Source organism: Vicugna pacos, chromosome X (assembly GCF_048564905.1).
Source record: "Vicugna pacos chromosome X, VicPac4, whole genome shotgun sequence".
In the NCBI taxonomy this organism is placed as follows: Eukaryota; Metazoa; Chordata; class Mammalia; order Artiodactyla; family Camelidae; genus Vicugna; species Vicugna pacos.
In genome coordinates this window covers 18485175-18506163 of record NC_133023.1, presented here as the reverse complement: position 1 = coordinate 18506163, position 20989 = coordinate 18485175, and the positions used below count along the sequence as shown (strand labels likewise).

At 40.1% G+C, this 20989-nt stretch overlaps 1 protein-coding gene across 3 annotated transcripts in view; it reads right to left on the bottom strand.

Annotated features, from left to right (window-relative positions):
• POLA1 (DNA polymerase alpha 1, catalytic subunit) overlaps positions 1-20989 on the bottom strand; it is a 268997-nt gene that overhangs the window by 195414 nt on the left and 52594 nt on the right. The gene's annotated exons all lie outside the window — the stretch shown is intronic.

Below are 20989 nucleotides of genomic sequence, written 5' to 3'. Positions count from 1 at the left end.
TCAGATCCACCCAACCAGGCTGGGGAAAAGATAGAGGAGGGAAGAGCAAAGTGCCTTTTTAAAAAGACTGTACATGCAATAATAATGTTTTCCTACTTTACCCCCTTCCTTCACCGTGCCATTACACTGTCAGCATGAGTCTTCCAGATGACTTTTAAGTGGCAATAAGGAAATAAGCATTCTGTTAACTGGGTAAAAGGTGGACAAAATAAATACAGTCAGCTAAGCCTTTCTGAAGACTATGGAATACCTGAAGTTACTTAATCAATGCAAACGATACAACCTCCCTGGACTATGGATTCAACAACTACATTGTTTTACTGAGAGTCATTTTCTTATACGGTGATTCAGAATTTTCGAAATGCTGCAGTGATGTTCTGCAGCAGCTATCAGAATGGTGAGATCCAATCAGCTCGGCTTGGGAAGGAAGACCCCTGAGTTTTGCATCAGTCCCGATTCTGGCTCAGTAGGACCCTATGGACTTCCATTTTTTCATTTGTAAAATGGGGGTTTGGACTAAGTATAGTTCCTTTCAGTCTAAATCAGATGAGTCCAGAAATCTAATGTTTAGCAATCTTCAGAAAAAACCTTCCACATATTCCATCTCTATTATTCTAATTTTTATTTTGCAGAGTTCTACACAATGCAAGGACAAGAGTAAACCCGGATCTATTCCTCTCTATGGTTTCTACATTCCAAAGACCTTTGGGCACTACATACAATCCTCCTACTGAAGGCTACAAAGCTGTTGGTTTTATAAATTCTAAAGATTAAAAGGAGAAGCAAAGCCTTCTTAAGGCACCAGGCTTAACACTCCAGCTCAAAATACATGCAACGAGACCCTAGGCCTTGGAAGCATCAGATCCATCTCCATAAAGTTCACTCCCTGTGTGTACATCACTGCTGCACATGACTCTGATAATGCATGTGCATGCTCTGGATTCTGGCTGGTCAACTGATCCTACTCAAAAGGGGTAAAATTAATATGGCCATGAAAGAGTATCCACTGTAAAATTCCGCAGATGCTTTTTCTAAAACATATTAACCCACCTGGCACACAGAGCAGCAACCCTTTGGGCCACGCACTGCACAGCACAGAACTCGGTTAGCGTCTCTGTAACATCAGCTACAGACACACTGGTAACAAGAGCAAAATGCACTGAAGCCATAAGCTCTTCACGTCAGCTACTGACTGCCAGACAGCAAAACTAAGGACAAACTGAGAACATTAAAAACCACAGACTGGACAATTCTTTTCAGGACCATGACTCCCAATTTTTCCCAGAGCATTCCCTAATAATGGGGCTTATAAGGAGAAAAACAGAAAAGGAAAGAAAAGTCACTTCACTGAAAATTTGAGCAGTTAAAGTTGTGTGTATCCCTTAGTACTTTAAATAACAGGCATGGTGTGATTACATCTGTTTAAAACCCCACTAGTTATCTAACAAATGAACAGTTAAACCTCTTGCTTTCAAGATAATACCAAGTTGCATGAAAGAATCTCAAAGCACTTTATATACTACATGTCATTAACTCCCATAAATCCTTGGCAAGTGTGGCAAAAAGCCAGTGCTCCAAATATTATAAATGGGGAGAGCAGTACAAAACAATGACAAGACATGTCAGAAATCATCCAGCAAAGAACCCGAAGAAAGGAAGCAACTGCTTGTGCTCCCAAGTCAGCTTCCTAACTTTTATCTGGAAGCTACCTTTAAACAGTTTAAGGGCGAGGGATCAGAGTTCATGTGATGGAAAAACCATCCCAGCCCAAGGCATACAAGCCTAAATAGAACATACGACAGTGTGGACTCAGTGACCCCTTCCCCAAGCTTAGTAGAGACCCAAGGCAAGTACACAAACCCCAGACCCAGAACCCCTGAGCAAAAGGTGAAGCCCACCCTCTGACCCTTATAAAGCTACAAGAGTGCAACCACCGTGGACAAAACCTTCTGCCTGGTTTTTAAAACAATTCTGAGATACACTTTGCAGGCAACAATCTCCTTGCAATTTTCTTTTATCTTTATGAAAAGAAGTGCCCTCGCTTCAAACACTCGCCCCAAGGCACTGCCGCGGAGGACGCCAAGCTAGGCTGCACGACCACATCAAACTGAGGAACGGGCCGTGGCGAGGCTGCCGTGCAACAGGTGAAAGAAGCTGAAGCGGGGAGGGTGGAGTGGGCAGGGATTAGCAGCATCAGCCCTTCCAAAGATGCACTCACGGGGCCTTACTACATCTCTTGTGATAATCCTACATACTCCACTCAGAGCCACAGAACAGGCCTAGAGTTAAAAGGGATTTAAAGGTTATCTAGTCCAATCTCCGATCCAAAGGAGGCTTCTCTTTTCTATTATAAACTTGTAATAGAATGGAAGCTTCTGTTTGATTTCTTCCACTACCTGACAGGGCAACTCTACTACCTGGCAGAGCTACTTGATAGAAAATCCCTTATTGCTAGTTTCTGTCAATTAACACATCTCTACTTTCTGAAGCCACACAGTATAATCGCAACCTTTCTTTACGTGACAGTCTAATATTATAAAACATAAATGTCAGACTTGTCCACTACATTTCATCTGTAGAATGGGCCCGTTCTCCCTTATCATGCTGATTCCGTTAGTCATTCATTTAAGAAGCACATGTTACCTACCGGTAAAGAGAGAAAAATGAACAATGACAACAGCAGCCGACCTTTACCTATCACTTACTAAGAGCCAGGAATCAGTCTTAGTGCTTTATGCCTAATTCATTTCATTTTCCAAACAAACACATGAGCTAAGCTTCCACTTTATAGATGAGGAGACTGATGCAGAGAGACGTTAACTAACTTTGCCCCCAGTCACACAGCTGATTCCAGATGGACTGCTCTCTGTACTCTGGCTCCTATGCTTACAAAACCCACGGTCTGGTAGGAAAAAAACTAACAGCCATCCCTCTCGGTTCTGTGACTTACCTGCAAATCTCCTAAGGGCATGTTCTGTTTTCATTCAAAGCTCTACTGATAATGTTGGTCTGGACACAGTCACTGAGCCTCACCACAGAGTAATAGAGGGGTCCCTGTCATTTGGCAATAACAAACTAATAAAGCCTTTCTAGGGTACAGTTCAGTAAACTAGAGATTCCCCCCAATTCTATTTGTATTCAGTTCATATTGGTCTGATTGGACTGAAAGGATACCATGAGAAATTTTGTCAGGTTCTTTGAGAAAATCAGATTATATGATCTTGTTTGCTAAAAACTTACCAAAGGCAGAAAAATGAAATTGGCCCATCTTGTTTCTTTGTTGGTTTTAGAAGTAATCGCTAATTGTGGTGATGCTGAAAGGTAAGTTCTGTCATACACTACTGGCAGGCACATAAAAGAAGTATGTTTTAAGAGTTCACATCCTTGATCCTAGAAATTCCACTTTTGACAATTTATCCTAAGGACATAATCAGAGATGCAGACCAAGATTCATGTAGATGTTTATTACAACACTACTTATCACTGTAAAACACTAGAAGTAACACAAATGTGCTAAAGTAGGAATAAGGATAAATAAATTACGCAACATCTACTTGCTGAAATCGTAAAAGATCCAGTTTCTAAAAATATCTGATTACAAGGAAATTCTTATGATAGGTTAAATATAAATAGCCAGATACTCCACAAAAATGAACTATAATCTAAGTCATGTTTTTTAAAAATAGTATTTTTGTGAATATCATATAGCAAAAGATGGAAAGAAACATATAAAAAATAATTGTTAGACTATGAAGTTTTAGTTGCTTTTTTTCCTGTATTTTCTAAGTATACTATAATGAACATGTATTAATTTTACAATCAGAAAAAAAAAACACAATAAAAACTATTAAGATAAGAAACTGCTGATATTTAACTACTTTGACTTTCAAAACCAGTGTTTTCAAGTGGTTCAATCCAACATTAAGCCTAAAAGGAAAAACAAAATTAACAAGACTCCCTGTTCCTGGTGAACCAATACCAATCCTTAGTGACCGTGATAATATATGGAAAAACAATTGCTTAGTAATTTTTTCTAGAATTGTGTTCTTAAAAAGCTAGAATTTTCTAGAGTTCACCTTTCAGGAAATAGAATCAATGCTGCTGTTTTTGGTCTTCTAGAATGGAAACCTCAAGAAAATCCTGGCATGGTTGTATGTAATTTGCATCCCAAATTACAAGAGTTATGACTTGATGGCCTTATTTCTACTCTGAAAAAAGCAACAGAAGGTTTTCCACCTTTTATTGTTTGAGGTGCTGAAGAGTCCCACCTTCAGGCCCAGGGCAATGTCCAAGTACTGCTTATACCACGTTCACTAGAGGGTTGAGAGCGTGCGAAACATTCTGACTGATCTCTGATTCTTGACTTCCTCTCTACAATCCCCATTTTATCGGACCAAAAAGATTGGAAGATCAATCTTTTCCAGGAGGGGGAAGTGGTCTCCAAGTCTGGCAGATGCCAGAACACCTATTGTCCAGGATTCCCCAGAGATTACCAATAGCCATTTCATAATCAAATTATTCTTCATCGAGTGTGTATCAAGGGTGAGGTGCTAGGAATTACAAGCAACTTCAGCACTCTGGGCTGAGATGTAATCCTACTGGCTGGGAGATGGACTTCATAAAGGAACACAAATTTTGAAATATGTTTTCATTATCTTGAGCTTTAATTTATACTTCATGATTTATCCATAGTTTTTGCTATTACTGTTGAAGGTGAGGAGGTAGCTTTTTATCCAACAAAACTAATCTTCTTCTAGCTCCATTCCCACAGATCAACATGAATTAATCACAGGAAGATTTCAAGTTCTGTTGCTCTCTGGCAAAAAAAATTTTATTGAGTGACAATTATGTGCTGAGCTAGGATCAGAAACCTCTCTGCCCTCTCTGGTCAGAGAAGAGGGTGAGGAGATGTGTAGCTGAGAATTCAAAATTAAGAAAAGAAAAGGTTTAATGGTTGTAGAAATAGAAGATTCTTCACTCACCAAAAAGAAAAACTTCATTAACCTCATGAACTTAGAACTCTAGCTAGAAAAGAAGGCCCCCAAGGATGTGACATCATAAGGTTGCTCTGGAACTTCACTCCTACAAAAACAGCATCCCATACCTCTCTGGGCAAATTCTGGCAATGACCAAAGAATCCATGGAACCAAGAGTAGGAATTATTCTATGGACCAGGATGGCATTCTCTAACCCCCAGGCAATGTGCATCTTTCCTTCTTTCTTCAAATTTATCTCATTCATAGGGTATAGAATTTGTTTACAGGTCAATGTCTCTCCTTTCCCTCTACCCTCTCAACTCAGACTATATTCAGGGACCCTTGACTCCCCAGGACTCAATACTGCACCTGACACACAGGAAGCCAGATAAATGAACTGAATTTGGCTCATCTACAATTTTAAGAAAGAGCTCTCTGTTGAAATACAGTAACGACGACAAAAAAAAAAAAAAACTATTAAATCCTTTTCAGCAATCGGACTACCCAGTATTTTACTTACCAAGCATAAGAAGATAAATACTGTTGGTGTCCATGTTTCCTGTTTTCCAGAAAAGTGGCCATATTCATTTTAGGCACTTACAAGTAAAGAGACCTTGGCAATTTACTTAATCCCTTTGAGACTTTTTTCTTCATCTATGAAAAGGGATAAGATCCTCTACCCGCAGGGTTGCAGGAGATTAAATGAAATGGAGTAAACGTACTGTATGTGGATAGCAGGCATCCAGCCAGAGACATTTCCCAGCTTCCACTTCATCCAACCAGGCTGTCCTCATCAATCACGTGATCACTATTTTATGTTTCCAGCCATTCCACAGGTCACACTAAAGCACTTCGGTCCGAATCTAATGAGGACCTGTTTTATTCCCTTCACAGCCTGTTCCCTCCCCACTTCATCAAAGCCTTTCCTAAACCACCCATGCCAGGAGCTGGCAGCCTTGGATTCTTGGGTTTGATAGGTCTTTCCTTCTGCCTTCCCGCATTTACTTCTTACAGCAACCACTTCGAAAAAGCAAACTTTCAGGCTATATGGAAGATGGCAGAGTTCCTGTCTCCAGGAAGTAGATTCCTGTCTCCAGGAAGTAGACTGCGTAAGACTCAAGCTACAGCAGGACTTCGGGAGTAAGAAAACAGGTTGCCTTGGAAGGAAGCTTTATACTTTTCATCACATGAGCAGTGAGCACCCCAGCTCCATTTTCAGGAAGATAATGACAGGCAGCAGAACGAAAACCCAGAAGCCCATCATCAAACCTGTAAATGGAAAGGCAACGTGAGACTGGACGGCACAACAGCCAACTTTCATGAACCCAGCCAGTGAAGCCCTGGGCCAGCACATACTTCACTTAAATCCCCCCATCTAATTAGTTCCAAGGGAAGATGTCGCATGATATGATTAAGAAAGAACAGGAGCAGAAAAGCTAAGGGTAATGCTTATGCAGAACGAAGAAAGAGCGACAGGGAAAGCAAGCCTCCAAATTCTGCCAAATCTACAATACAAAATTAATTGAAAAACTGGAAACCCTCATTGTGCTGAACATGAAGAAAAAGCAGAGTGATTACAACAGGAGGCAGTGTGCAGTATTGGTAACAGCATGACTTGGTGGCTTCAGCAAATAAAAGGGACACAACAGAGGCCAAAGATAGGAAGCCGAGGTAGAGGATGTGTGCTAATTCTCCCTTTTCCTCACAAGAAACAAATTACAACACAGGTTCACTTCATTACACTGCGTGTAAAAGAATAAAGCACTGTTTCCGGGCAACAAACACTTTAGGAGCTTAATATTCACTGTGCAGAATCCTAAAAAGTCAGTGAATGTCTTGGAATTTCACCACACAAACTTGCGTCACCACACTCTTTTGTGTCAGACTGTTTCATTATCTTCAAGGCTTAGCATAATTGGAGCCTCAGTCTAAAAATAGGCTATTTTTTCCCTTTGCAATCTGATTGGTAAATAAAAGTTAGGGGAGTTTTTAGCCCCTTCATTTGTTTTAAACAACCGCTAGCTTCTGCTCATCAAGCAAAGATTACTGAATACATTTTCTGGATCTATTTGTTTATTCTGCTTACGGCAAACACACTACGACCTTCACCACTGTGACAGGGAGTGAGTGCTACAGACAAGCTATGCAGACATGCTCCCGAACCATCCCAGTTTCCGCCGTGGTGGACAGCACGGTGCCATGTATGCCACAAAACACATATGACAGAAGGAAGTATTCCTCCTCACCCCCGTCTCTCCACCCAATCCTTCTTCACCCAATCCTCTTCCTGAAGAATTCTATTCTTAGGGCCTCACTAATTATGACCAACCAAATTAATTCCCTTATGGCTGGTGTCAAAAGACTGAGGACGTAAAAAGAGAATCAACACTCTTGGAAAACCTATAAACTGGCTGTAAATATTAACCAAGCCAGAATGAAACAGGTGAACCAGTCACATCTTCTCAAACAAAAATGGCTCCTAGCACTGCGAAGATATAGTACTATTTTCTCCCATTCCACAGGCCTGCGGCATAGACACACTCTAATAAAACACAGGCAAGGTATGCTGAGGGCAGTTAAGAATGCTTGGATGGCCTGATTTGAATCGTGGCTCTGTGATTGACCAGCCCCGTGATCTTGGGCAAGTTACTGACAATCTCCGTACTTCAGTTCTCCCAGCTTATAAAATGGAGATCATGGCAGATAACCTCATGACTACCTGCCTCATAACCAGGCAAATTCAGACCTAACTTGACTGAGGCTTGGCTCCCATCCTCCACCCAGCCGCCATTCACAGGACCAGGTAAAAGCCTGAATCCAGATGCTGGATGAGGAGCAGCGGAGATGTTAGGAAATAACTAGCTCATAACCATTTCGATTTTCAGTACATTTCTATACATCTAATAAATGAAAACATTTTCTCCTCCATGCCACCCTACACACACAGGAACTAAAAAACAAACTGAAAAACACTATTTTTCATAAACTTCATAATAACATGACTCCTACACTTTACACAACTGGAAAAAACATTTTTTAAAATTCAGCTTATATGTTGCAGTAGGGCTTTACTCTCAGTATACAGTGCTTAGAACAGTGTCTAGCAAGCATTAAATGCTTAAAATATATGTTAACTATAATATATATATTATATATATATAACATATATATAACATATATATTAATATATATTATTACCCCTAATTGAATGGTGTATCTAATTTTTACTATTCATAAACGGAGAAGAAAGTGAGACCGGATCTGTTTAGAAGTACATAGTAACTGCTACCCAACTTAAGTCGAGGGCCAGCCACATGAGCCACAATGAACTGAGTAGGGGAGGGGAGGGGAGAATCAATATACTCGGTGAACTCATGAACATCAAACCCTTAGGAGCAAATGGCTGTAAGTATAAGCTGAGGTCATTAAGTTAAAGCGTTAGGAAGGCCGGGCTACATCACTCAGGGAAAGTGAGTTCTGAGAAAGCCTGAAAGAGATCACAGAAATCCGTGCTGTAGGTGGACAAAGGGACAAAAAGCCAAAGAAACAACAAAGTAAAAACAGAAAACGGAAAATAATTCGGCAAATAGCCTACAAATGGGCCGTAATAGAGTACTTTTAAGTATTCAAGTGAGAGGAAAACGTAGCGGGAGTGAGAGAGGCTCTGAAGAGAGTGCAGACATGACCGCTAAGGGGCTGAGTTTCTGGCTAATGTTTACTGAGTGCTTATTATGTCTCGAATTCGGAATCAAAGCATTAAAGCACTTTCATTTACCTCGCTGGGTAGTCACCATCCTTAAAAACGAGAAAGCTGAGGATGAGATCGGTTAAATAAGCAGCAGGTCACCAGCCCAGGGAGCAGCAGAGCCAGGCCCGGGCCACCCCTAGGAGCGCCGGGCCCCCAGGACCAGATTCCAGGTCTGCCACTTAGTTGAGGCGTTGCACAAGTTACTTCTCTGGGCCTCCAATCCCTCATCTATCAATTGGGGAGAATTACAATGTCCACCGACAGCAGTTCTGGTCACCATCAGTGCACTAAGACAGCACCAGGTGAAGTCTATCATCACCTCCGTGTTCCGAAATTTGATGGAAAATTTTCAAAACTATCACCAGTGCCTCTTTCCGATGGTCACCCAGCACCTCCCTGAAACGCGCATCACTGGCTTTCACGACGCCTCGTGCTCCTACTTCTCTCCCCCTCTGGTGCCCTCTTCTACAGCTGACTTTTTTTTTCCCTACTGAATTCTTGAGTTTTATTTTTACATTGTGTGTGTGTGTGTGTATATGTATGTATGTATATATATAAATATATATGTTTTTATTGAAGTATAGCCAGTTTATAATGTTGTGTCAACTTCTGGTGTACAGCACAATACTTCAGTCATACATAAACATACATATATTCTTTTTAAGTCCCTCCTCCACCTCCTTGCCATTCCACACCAGGACCTGCAAGACTGGGCCCTCCGCCCACTTCCCTTTCTACTTCCTCTCTCCTCTCCCAAAGTAATCTCATCCATGTCATCAAGGCTTAATGACCTCAATTCACCAATAACTCCCCAATACATATCATGCCACCTCAAAACGAACATGTCCGATATCAGACTGCTTATCCTTCCCTCCCCTGGCCCCAAATGCTGACATCTTCCAATGCTCCTCACCTCAGTGAGAGGCAGGCCGCCCATCTACCTGCACAAGTCAGCCAACCAGGAGTCGTCCTTGATATTTTCCCCACCCTAAGCCCTACATCCAACCTGCCACCAGGTTTACTGATTCTTCTTCTCTTACATCTCCATCACGTCTCTATTCTTCTCCCTCCCCTGACAGCCACCACACTAGCCAAGCTACCAACACCGCAAGCCTGGAATACCTTAGGTAAGAGCCTACTAACTCGTGTCCCTCATCCACTGCGACCCTTCCAATTCACTCAGCCAGAGTGATCTTCTCAAAATGCAGATGGAAGCCAATCCCTCAACCTTACAAAGAACCTACTAATGTCCACCCCTTGCTCCATATGGCCAGCAAGGCCGGCATGCTGTGACCCCTGGCCTTGTCTCCAGCCTCACTTCCCATCACTCCCCACTTCCTCTCCACACCCCGGCTACAGCAGCCTCCCCTCACTTCCTTGACCATGTACTTAACGCTTCGGCCCGCCACAGGACCTCTGCACGTGGCATCCCTCCCCCTGGAATGCTGATCCCTGTAAGCCTTTAGCTACTAAACTCCAGTACACACTTTTCAGATGTCAGCTCAAGTGTCGCATGCTCAGAAAAGCTCTGATCCTTCAGAGGGCCTTTGTTAGCAGCACTCAGAAATTCCCAGTCCTTTTCTTGGCACTGATTTGCTCTTGGATTGGCATGATTATTCATCTGACAATTTGCTTAGTGACTCCCCCTACCACAATGAAAACCCCATGACGACAAGGACGTTGAAGACTTCAATTTACCACTGGATCCTGAACACACCAGCACCAGGCCTAACACCTGGTAGGGGCTTCGCACTTTCTTCTGCGTTGTGATGAGAAATGACAGTGTACAGGCTTTCCCACGTGAAGATGCTTTGTGACTGGAACACGCGGCAGTATCTATCTACCATCATCTAGCCTCTCTGACCAATGAGAACAGGGTCTCAGAGGGACTTGCTTGCTCAAAGCCAAACACAGCAAACACGCAAGTGGGTGAGTATGGCCCCCCGTGTCTCCAGTCTGGGCTTTCTCCAGCACATACTCAGGCTTTTCCATGTGGCATCTGCACCCAGAGCAGATCCTTTCTCTTGTTTACTACTAATGAATCACGAGTTTGGCCTCGCAAACTCAAGTTCTAGTCTTACTGGAGTCGTTACCTAAGGCTTTCGTCTCAAGCTTGCAGGTCACAAGCAAGGTCATTTGTCTCCATTTCCCTCCACAGTACACATACTCAGCAAATATTACTCAAAGAATTTCTGGCTATGAGGCAAGAATGAGTAAATGAATTAAATATATTCACCCGCTCGAAGCCAATCTTCTGAAAACAAAGTTATTTTTTCCTGCCCTGTCAGGACACCATTAAAGAAGAAACACTGATTTTTCCTGTAATTCAGTTATCAGCTGTCCACTGCATCATGCCATGCAGTCCAACTTAAATAGAACATACACCCTACCCCGGTGGCCAGTGCACAGGAATATTACATGTGGCCTTAAGAACAATGCACATTATTAATAGCCCGTGAGCTTATTCCCTTCCCTAAGGGCCCCTCCTCCCCGCCTGCAGAAGGCACACCACTCTCCTGCACAGGGCTGAAAATATAGTCTGTGGTTAAGTCAGCAGGGGTGAAAAGCCCCTGAAACAAATATAGCCAAATGTCTGACACTCCAAATTATGACAGAAACCTAATATCTTTGCTCCGCGCCCATCCCCAGTCCTTAGCCCTCGGGCAAAAAAAATCTCAACACTAGTCTCAAAAGAGCCTATCTTTTGATGTAAAACAACAAAGCCAATAAAACCAGGTAATAAAAGTAAATCCAAACCTGAAAAGAACAATTCCAAACACCACACATAAATCATTTCTGGAAATCACTCATGCTCTGCTGCTCTTTAAAAAACCCAAACAGAGAGTTGCTTCAGTTACATTCTATTTCATTTCACTTTTTAAAAGAGGAAGGGAATTTCAAAGAAAAATTTATTTTTAATTTTGAGACCCTGATACATTCAAGTTTAAAAGGGACATAGCTAATTCACCCACAAAAATTAGTAATAAAAAGGAAACAAGGACAGCTGTCCAACCCGACACTGGCACCAAATTTCAAAGTAGGTACAAAATCTCTAAGACGATGACTACAGGGCTCAGGAATCTCTGGCTTAAAATCAAACAGCTTCTTAACACATACACACATACATAAAGTCATCCTCCCTGCCTTCCAAAACTCCCACAACTTACTGAACTCAGCTCACTGTAATTTCACACAGTATTTACGATACAGCAAATTGACACAGGCTCACGTTGCCTACTGAAATGATGAAACACAAACAGAAGGCACTAATTCTATTAGCCTGCCCTCAGTTAACCAGTCCTGAGCCAGAATTAACCCAACCAACATGTTTTGTTTTTAAATTGGAGGTGGCTATGTCTCTAAAGACCCTGGCTGTACTGTTGGGAAGAGTCCACTCAAGCCACCAGACAGCATGGGCTGTCGATTCTTCCAATTACCAAGATGTGTACCCAGCACGGCTAAACTAAGAGGACAGTGCAGTGACATCTTGCACACCATCAGATTCAAATGCTGGGGCAGCTGATACTTTTGAGGGGTGGGAAAATCTCCAAGGTTGTCAAGTGCAACCACATCACCCTTAACCTACTACCTGGGCAGATGAGTAAAGGGAAAGTTGGAAAAAGATCAATATTTTGGTTCACAGTGATCCCTTCTCTGCAATCCTTCTGTATCTGCAATTTGAGAAGCGGGGGCGGGGAATGAGGGGAAAAAAAGTAAAGTTATATGATATTTTCCTTTTTCCTCAACAGTAGTATTATCCAGGAAATTACCTAGACAGACTGACTGTGGAACCAAACAATTAAACCTTACAGTACCAGTTTGTATGCCACTGGTGAACAGTGGCTAATAACTTCACACTTTTCTTTTTGTGTCTTAACGAGGAGGGAATGGTGCTTTCGAAATCATTACTGCGCTGTCATCTTGGTTCACTGCCAAAGCAAGGAGCTTTAGAACACCTGTCAAATAACATGCGGCTTGTGAAAAAGAAACATACACCGAAACAGGTTTATAGAAAATGTTCACATATGTAGAAAGAGGAATGAGTTTGGGTTAACAAAGTCACTCACTCTGATGAGGGGTGGGGAAGAAAGAAAGAGATTTCCAGGACTCAGTGTCTGTGAGTCACGTCAGAGTAATGAAACTCCATCTGTCTGAGCAGAGACCAGTGGCACTGACACAAGGTGAGTCTGGTAATGTTTATCTTCCCATCCTTAGCCATAGTTCCAGGGGTTTCAGTAATTAAATGGGCAAAATGTTGAAGCAAAAATACATCCCTGACTTCTCAAATGAGAATGCCCAGTAAAAATGTATAAAGTATCCTTTTTCTTGTTCTGAGTATCCAGGCCATTCTTGTAAACTCAAAATAGGTTTAAATATCACGAGCCTATGTTAAAAAATGCATCTCCTCCACATCTACCCATCTGTAACTGCAGAAACTACGAGGCCAGTGTGCTCCCAGAGTCACAGCAAACTAGCACCCACTCTGTGGAGGCACAGGGCTGGGTGCTGGTGGGGGACACCAAAACATATACATAGTGATCCCTGACAAACTGCACGAAGTGGAGACTGGGGAACACGGAAACAATTTGAGGCTGTAGGCTTTTCTTTTGTTTTGCTGTTTGGTCAATTAAGAGAAAACTTTTAAGTAGTCATACTACTTTTTGCAGACCCACTCGGAAATCTAATAGTAAAACATTCAATGTGTGGGTTTTTAAAAGGCCCTAATGTAAAGTGAGAATAAGGAAATTCCACCTTCCTTAACGAAACAGACCCTGGCACTTTTAAGGTTAGTACTGAGGAGATTCTGAAGATGGGAGAGGCCAACCCACAAAGCCCCAGGACCACCTGTCACTGCGCCAACACCCAATGGTACGATGTGTGAGGAGGAGGGGTGTGGGGCACTCCTTACCAAAGACTTGCTCACAGACCACAGCCCATTTCAAGGGTAGGACCTGACCTCGTCTCCCTCTTCCTCTACCTCTAACATCGCCACCTGGGTCCTCCTAAACTGGTACCTATTGATGTTCAAAACCCAAAGAGCACACAGAGGCACATGCCCAGGCATCTGGGAGGTCCTAGTTTCCAACCATTGAGAGAAGGATAAGGATGTTCTGAATTTGTTTTTAAGTCTATAAAGTTTTAGCTACTTTAAAAGAATTCCTGTGTTTTCAGGTATATAAATTCAAACCAGGCCTAAATGTAACCCACTTATTTGTCTCTATAAAAGCAATACTGTGTTCATACAGCATACATTATTCTATATATACGAAATTTTTTGTCATTGCATTTCTCTCAAATTATTGAATGTCTAAGTTACCATAATCTGGACAGGCCTTCCGTGGGGTACTTCCAAATTCAGTGCTTCCGCTTCTTACCTTTATATTTACCAATATGACTTTCACCAATTTCAGAAGGGACACAAATGGACAAGCACATATAGACGTTAATTACTAAAAGTTCATCAATATAGATTATTTACTCTGCAGTGAAGCTGCCACTTACTTGAATGAAAACAGGTATTTCTGCAGAAAGTCAAAGGTATGTGAAAAGAACCTAGGCTCTAAAATAACTATTAATTTGTGCTATGAAGAATTTTAACTCATTCCATCTGAATTACCACCAAATCTCAATTACTAGATGTGAATTAATAAAGCTGAATGGTATGAAGAACTGCAGAGAATTTAGAACCCAAACACCCCTGAAATACAACAATAAAAAGGGAATGAAAAGTTTCTCTGGCCTAGAATTTTATAATATAAACAACTTCAAAAGTGGTAAGTAATCTATAATCACTGAAAAAGGAAATTGCTTTTTTTATGTAAAACATATTTGGCCAAAATACATTAAATCTTCATTTCACCCTTAAGAGAAATTATCTTCTTATATTAAAAAAAATAAAAATGTTAGTAGGTCAGCTGAAGTTAAAAGTAATCTTACTGGCGGCTATTAAAATTCTGGAGATGGAATCAGAACTCTTCCCTCCTACCACCCATACAGTTTCCATGGGTCTGGTCTGGTAAGAAAATTCTCCATACTGCCATGTTTTAGGCGACAAAAGCATACATTTTTAAGACTAAAGTGTCCCTGCCATCTACAGAAGAGGGCACAAATGAAATATAAGAACCAGCAGTCCTTCAGCATTTTTGCATCATGAGCCCCTTTGAGAATCTCTTAAATGCTATGTGCCCTTTCCCCCCAAGAGTACACATATGCGCAGACACACGAAATGTCACCTACAACTTGAGAGGAGTCACAGACATTCCCTTTGCTTCTGTGAGTTCTTATGTGACAATCTAAATGAGTAAAACTTCAAAATCTTTGTTTTTTAGATGTCCAAAAGATTGTTTTCCTTCCTTCTCACCGCCTTTAGTGTACTTGCCTCTGTATTCCCCTACTATGACTGATGCTGTTAGAAATGAGAGTGACTTTTCTATTATACTCTCTTTTAGACCAGAGGTCCACAAACTTTTTCTGTAAAGGGCCAGGAAGTACATATTAGGCTTTGCAGGCCATTCAGTCTCTCTGGCCACTCATCAACTCTGCCATTGTAACGAAGCACAATTGCAGCCATAAACAAGTGGGGGTGGCTGTGTCCCAATAAAATTTTATTTACAAAAACAGGCAGTGGACAGGAGTTAGCCCTTGGGTCATAGGTTGTCAACCCCTAGAATAGAGGAATGGGTTCAACAACTCCACAGGAAGCAAACAGACAAACACAGATCCCTAACTTATACCACCCCTAAAAATAATTTCCTTAAGGATGTAAGACCTAAATAAGTAAAGCCAATGTTTGCAACTTTTAGAAGAAAGTAAGAGAGAATGTCTGTCATTGGAGGAGGGAAAAGTTTCTTAAGAAAACAAAAAAACAGGGTACAGGGGCAAAATCAAATATTTGACATTAAAATAAAAAAACTTCTGCACAAGGAAAGACCACAAATAAAATTAAAAGATAAACACAAACTCAAAAGATATTTGCAGACACTGCTTTGGGAAAGATCCCCGGTGTTCTCCTTACTTGATGCAAATAATTATAAATCCTTCTTTTGCTCAAAAATATATACACAAATTTGCAACAAAAATGACCAAAAAAGAGTTAGCCTTTGAATACCTAAGAAGAAGTACTAACAGCCATACAACCCAATGAAACAGGACATATACGCAAACGGGCAAATCACACTGGAAAAAAAAAAACTGAAGAGTTAAAACACAGGAAAGGATGCTTACCTTAATCAAAACTTGGGGAAATGCAAATTAAAATCACAATGGGATACCATTTCAAACTCCTAGGACTGGCAGAAATTTTAAATTCTGCTAATAACAAATGCTGACAAAGACATGGAACACTAAGGATTATGCAACAAGTATGTTTACAAGTATATAACAGGTCTAAAATCTCTCAGTGGAAAAATAAACAACAAATTCAAAGAGGCAAATTGTATAACAAAATCATTTCCAACTATTTTTAAATTAACCTCTGATTCTGTGACTGAGGGAGTCATGTATTGTAGCCCCACGGCCATAGATATAAATTTAGTTACCTGAAAGAATTAGCTTGCCATAAATTAAATGATTGTGCCCATCAATAAAATGTCCTATACCACTTGTGGATGTGCATATTCCACTCTGAGTAACTCTCTAGAGAAGCTCTTGCACACATGGCACTGGGTACTACAGCACCATTTATAGTAGCAAAAAAACAAAACAAATGAAAATCTGGAAACCTAAAAACATGGACAATGGGAGAATAAAAAATATCTTGTGCTGTATTTACTCACTGAAATATTACATAACAGGTAACATGAATAAATCAAGTCTAAAAATGGATATACTTAGATGGATAGACTTAAAAAGTGGTATACAGACAGAGCAGGGGTTTTCCCCTACATTTTTTTTTCTGGTACACTGCACATAAAAGAAGAGGAGACCACGACGCATAAATGGTACAAAATTTTAAGGCTCCACAGGTATAGGCACACATATTTGTTATATAAGCAAAAAAACTTGGGCAAGAAGGACAAAACCAACCTTGAGAAAGCAGTTTCCTCTGAGGAAGAGAAAGAAATGAGAAAGGGTGGGAAGGAAAGGGTCTTTAGTTGTCTCTACAATATTTTGTGCATTTAATTTTTTAAAATCACACTTTTTAAAGAAAAAAATTGGAAAAATGAAATTTGTCCTTATTTCCAGATAAAGGTGAAAGTCTCCTTTAGCGCTTAATTACAAAATTCTGCATATTCATTCATTCTCTTTTGCCACTGACATCAACAAAGGGGAAAGCTCTCCGTCCCAGGGCCACTCTGAAGGGCTCCTGACAGCTGCTAGCACATCGCCAAGACTCCCAGGAAAGCTTGCCCAGATTGCAATGTTTTCATGCAATGATTTGGATAAATTTTCTAAATGCACAAATTTCAGTTCCAAACACAACTGAAAGCTAGGCAGTCTACAACAGGTTGGCAAGCAGGCTGGCAGACTCATTTCAACCTACTGGGTAAGAAAATGAAAACGCATGGGCTCTACACCCAAACATTAGAGCATACATTCACTTTAAAATGCAATCAGAAATCCAGACCAAAAATTGTTTTCTCAAGGGCACAGAAATAACAGAGTGCAGAAATAAAACAATACCAACGTCAATAAGTACTAATTATTCCATAAAGACAAATATTACCATTATCCTAAGGATTATGCAATGAGTATGCTTTTAAGTATAGAGTAAGTCTAAAATCCCTCAAAAACAACCCCAACAAATTCAAAGAGGCAAAATTACATATCAAAATAATTTCAATTCTCTTTAGATTAGCCTGATACTGTGACCAAGGGAGTCATGTATTGTAGCCCCATGGCCAGGAGTGTGAATTTAGCTATTTGATAGAAGAATTAGCTTGCTATGGTATGTTAAATGATTGTTCTTATCAATAAAACTTATTATTCAAGAATCACCATTATTTAAACACTAAACAGATTAGACAATTACAATCTTTTGGTCCAGAAGTAGTCTTTCTTTAATAGTTTCAAAATTAATAAAAGTCAGAAATTTGGACAGATTTGTGTCACTAAATGGCCTTCACTATTGTTCACAGAATAAAACCCTTAATTGATTAATGAATTCAGGGTGTCTATCGCCATCTAGTGAACGATTACTTCCATTACCACACCAATCGCTTGACAACCGAGTCTGTTTTCTCTGTAGTTTAACATATATGTTCACTTAGTGCTATCAACTCGCCCAGTACCTTTTTATGTCTCTCTACACATACATTGAGAACAAACACAAATGGAGATGGTTATTTATACAAATTCACTTCTCAGTATCTGTCAACTAAGTTCACATATTACTTCTCTGGAAACACTGAGTTCATTATTTTTAAATAACTTGCACACTATGAGGTCCTTCTTACAATTTCTTAACCATTAACTAATTCCTCTACCACCGAGCAATTAAAAATCATAGAAGAGTTTAAGTGTGAAAGATCACACCTGGGAAAAGACAATATTGATGTCCATTTGACACAACTATTAGCATTTTTATTATAAACCTGTTTTTAAAAGTACAATTAGTAATTACTCTGAGTACTCTAGCAAGCCATAATACATTTGATTACAGAAATTATTAGGTCACCAGAGCCAAACCTGCATGATTCCAAGAAACTGAGCACAGACAAAATAGGCTTAAAAATAAAAAGGGAGGGGGGGCTTAAAGCGTTCCCAGACTGTGTATTAATCCATATTCAAATGTAAAATTTTAGATTCTTTTTAGATGACATGCTACCAGGTTTCCTTCTCATTAATTTCCACTTGAACCTTAATCTAATTTCTCCTACAAGGACTTTAAAAGCAAACAACTTCTAGGATTTTCAGGTTATATTACTTTGTCTACTCTATCTTAATACAAAACAGACAAGTTTGAAGTTACAAAGGTATTTCAAAATCTCAGCAAGCTCTCATTTTACACTTTGCTCCTACCTCTTTAATAATCAAGAGATGCCTGAGTTCACAGACCTAACAGTATATATGGAAAATGCTAGTAAACCGAAAGTCAGATTATCATATAAAATACTTTCCATCTGCCAGTGCTAATAATTATCACCAATATGTTAACAATCATTTTTATTATAGGAAATAATTTCTGTACATGGCTTTGAATCCTCTTCTAGAATAAGATTTCCAGGAAGCAACTGAGTAATTATTATTTCTCATTAACCTCACATTACTTTAAAGGCCCATTTCCCACAGTTGTTATACATGTTTTTTTTTTTATTTGTAGGAAGCAGCAAAGGCGTAAGAGACAAGGGGAAAGTAGAAGCCAAGAAATTAAATCACATATGATTATTCCTAGACTTGTCTGAAATTCTTTTTTAGTGGAGAGTAGGGTTTTTAAAAATAGTTTAAGATCTGTTATTGTTATATTTTATATAACTAAAAAAATGAGTTTAAACTTCCTATTAAAAATCCAGCTAAACAAAAATATTGCCCTTCAAGTACAATGGATTAGAAGAGTAGGGGAGATCATTGGACAAATTTGGGGCTTATCATTATCAACAGTGCCCTTTTAAGCTTGTGGATTTCTGAGCCAATGCAGAAAATGTAACAACAGGGATTTCCCAACAGCAAGAGGCACTCTCCAAGGGAGTAAATTGTCAACTATTGCCTCTCGTGAGAAACTTAAGAGTAACCTTGATCCAATCTCAATAGTCAACCCATGTATTATCACCCAGTTGGGGCATAGTGAGTGCATTTCCTAATACAAAAATAAGACGGTATTCTATCAGAAGCCACTGGATACATTCACAGAAATAAAATTTAAATATTTTTAAGGTAAACTTAGCCTAAGAAACTGAAAACATTCTTCCCTCATTTCAGGGAGCCCCTAAAACACCTCTATCTTCTCAAGTAAAAAGAGCCTATGTCTTCACATGAGTATCGAGAAACACTTTCAGGAATAAGAGGTAGAACAGAAAGCAGAGGCAGTCAGGAGAGAGCCTGAGATGGAGCTGACAACCGTCATGTAGCAAAGGCCTTACAAGCAGGAAGGCCTGGGTTCCCATTCAAAAAAGTCACTTGTTATACTTCACCTCTTTGAGTCTATTAGCCTCCTCACCTGCAAAATGGGAACACTATTAACCTCTATCAACTGATTCTTATGGGGTTTTAAAGAAATGACATATCTGAAACCTTCCCACATTAACACTGGTCTCCCTCCATACATGTTTTGCCTTTCCCCACTGGGCCGTGAGCCGAGTCTGTGAGATCGGGCTACCAACAGAACAGCTCTGAACATCCTGTTTGTTTCATGCCAGTTAGATCTGCACTGTCCTATACGGTAGCTACACGTGGATATTTGAAGTTAAACTTATTTTAATTATAATTAAATAAAACTCAAAACCCACTTCCTCAGTTGGTCAACACTAGCCAGTGATCAAGTGCTCACTGGCCACTTGTGACCAGTGGCCACTGCATTGGATAATGCAGATGGAGAACGTTTTCATCATCTCAAAGTTCTATTAGACAGTCCTTGTTTAGACTCCAAAGCAGAGGTTAGCAAACATTTTTTCTGAAAAGGGCCAGATAGTAAATATTTTAGGCTTTGTATTCATGCACGTCTCTATCCTGACTTCTCAACTCTGCTTTTGTAGCGCAAAAGCAGCTACAGACAATACTTAAACGAATGAGCATGGCTGTGTGCCAATAAAACTTCTTCAATTAAAAAAAAAAATAGATGGCAGGCTGGATTGGGCCCATGGGCTGTAGTTTGCTGATCTCTACTCTAGAGTATTCTGATACAGGCCCCTAACATGAGCATTCTGACCATAACCACTCCTGCCTTAAGACCAAGTTGTCCTAAATCCACTGGCAGAAATCAATAGTTCATTGGAGTTAAGTGGAATTTAATATTTAATGTAACTATTTTTTTACAAATTAAGGAAAACCCATGCACGTGGTACTAAAGTAGATGAAGCTTGTAGTGTTTACAAAGGGAAAGGACCTCAAATCTGTTTGGTATCCGGCCCATCTTTCTAAAACCAATAACTCTCAATCCATAACTCCAGTCCTGATATATTCCTGAAATTGGGGACTTGTACAGCCAACTGCCTATTTAACATGCCTACAAATCTATTATAAGTCTCAAAGGGAACATATCCAAGATAAAACTCTTAATCCCTCTCCCCCAGATTTCTCCATCTGAATACATGGTTCCACTAGCTAACCAGCTCTAAGACAAAAATGGAGGCATCCTCCTTGATTTCTTCCTTTCCCTCACACTCCACCA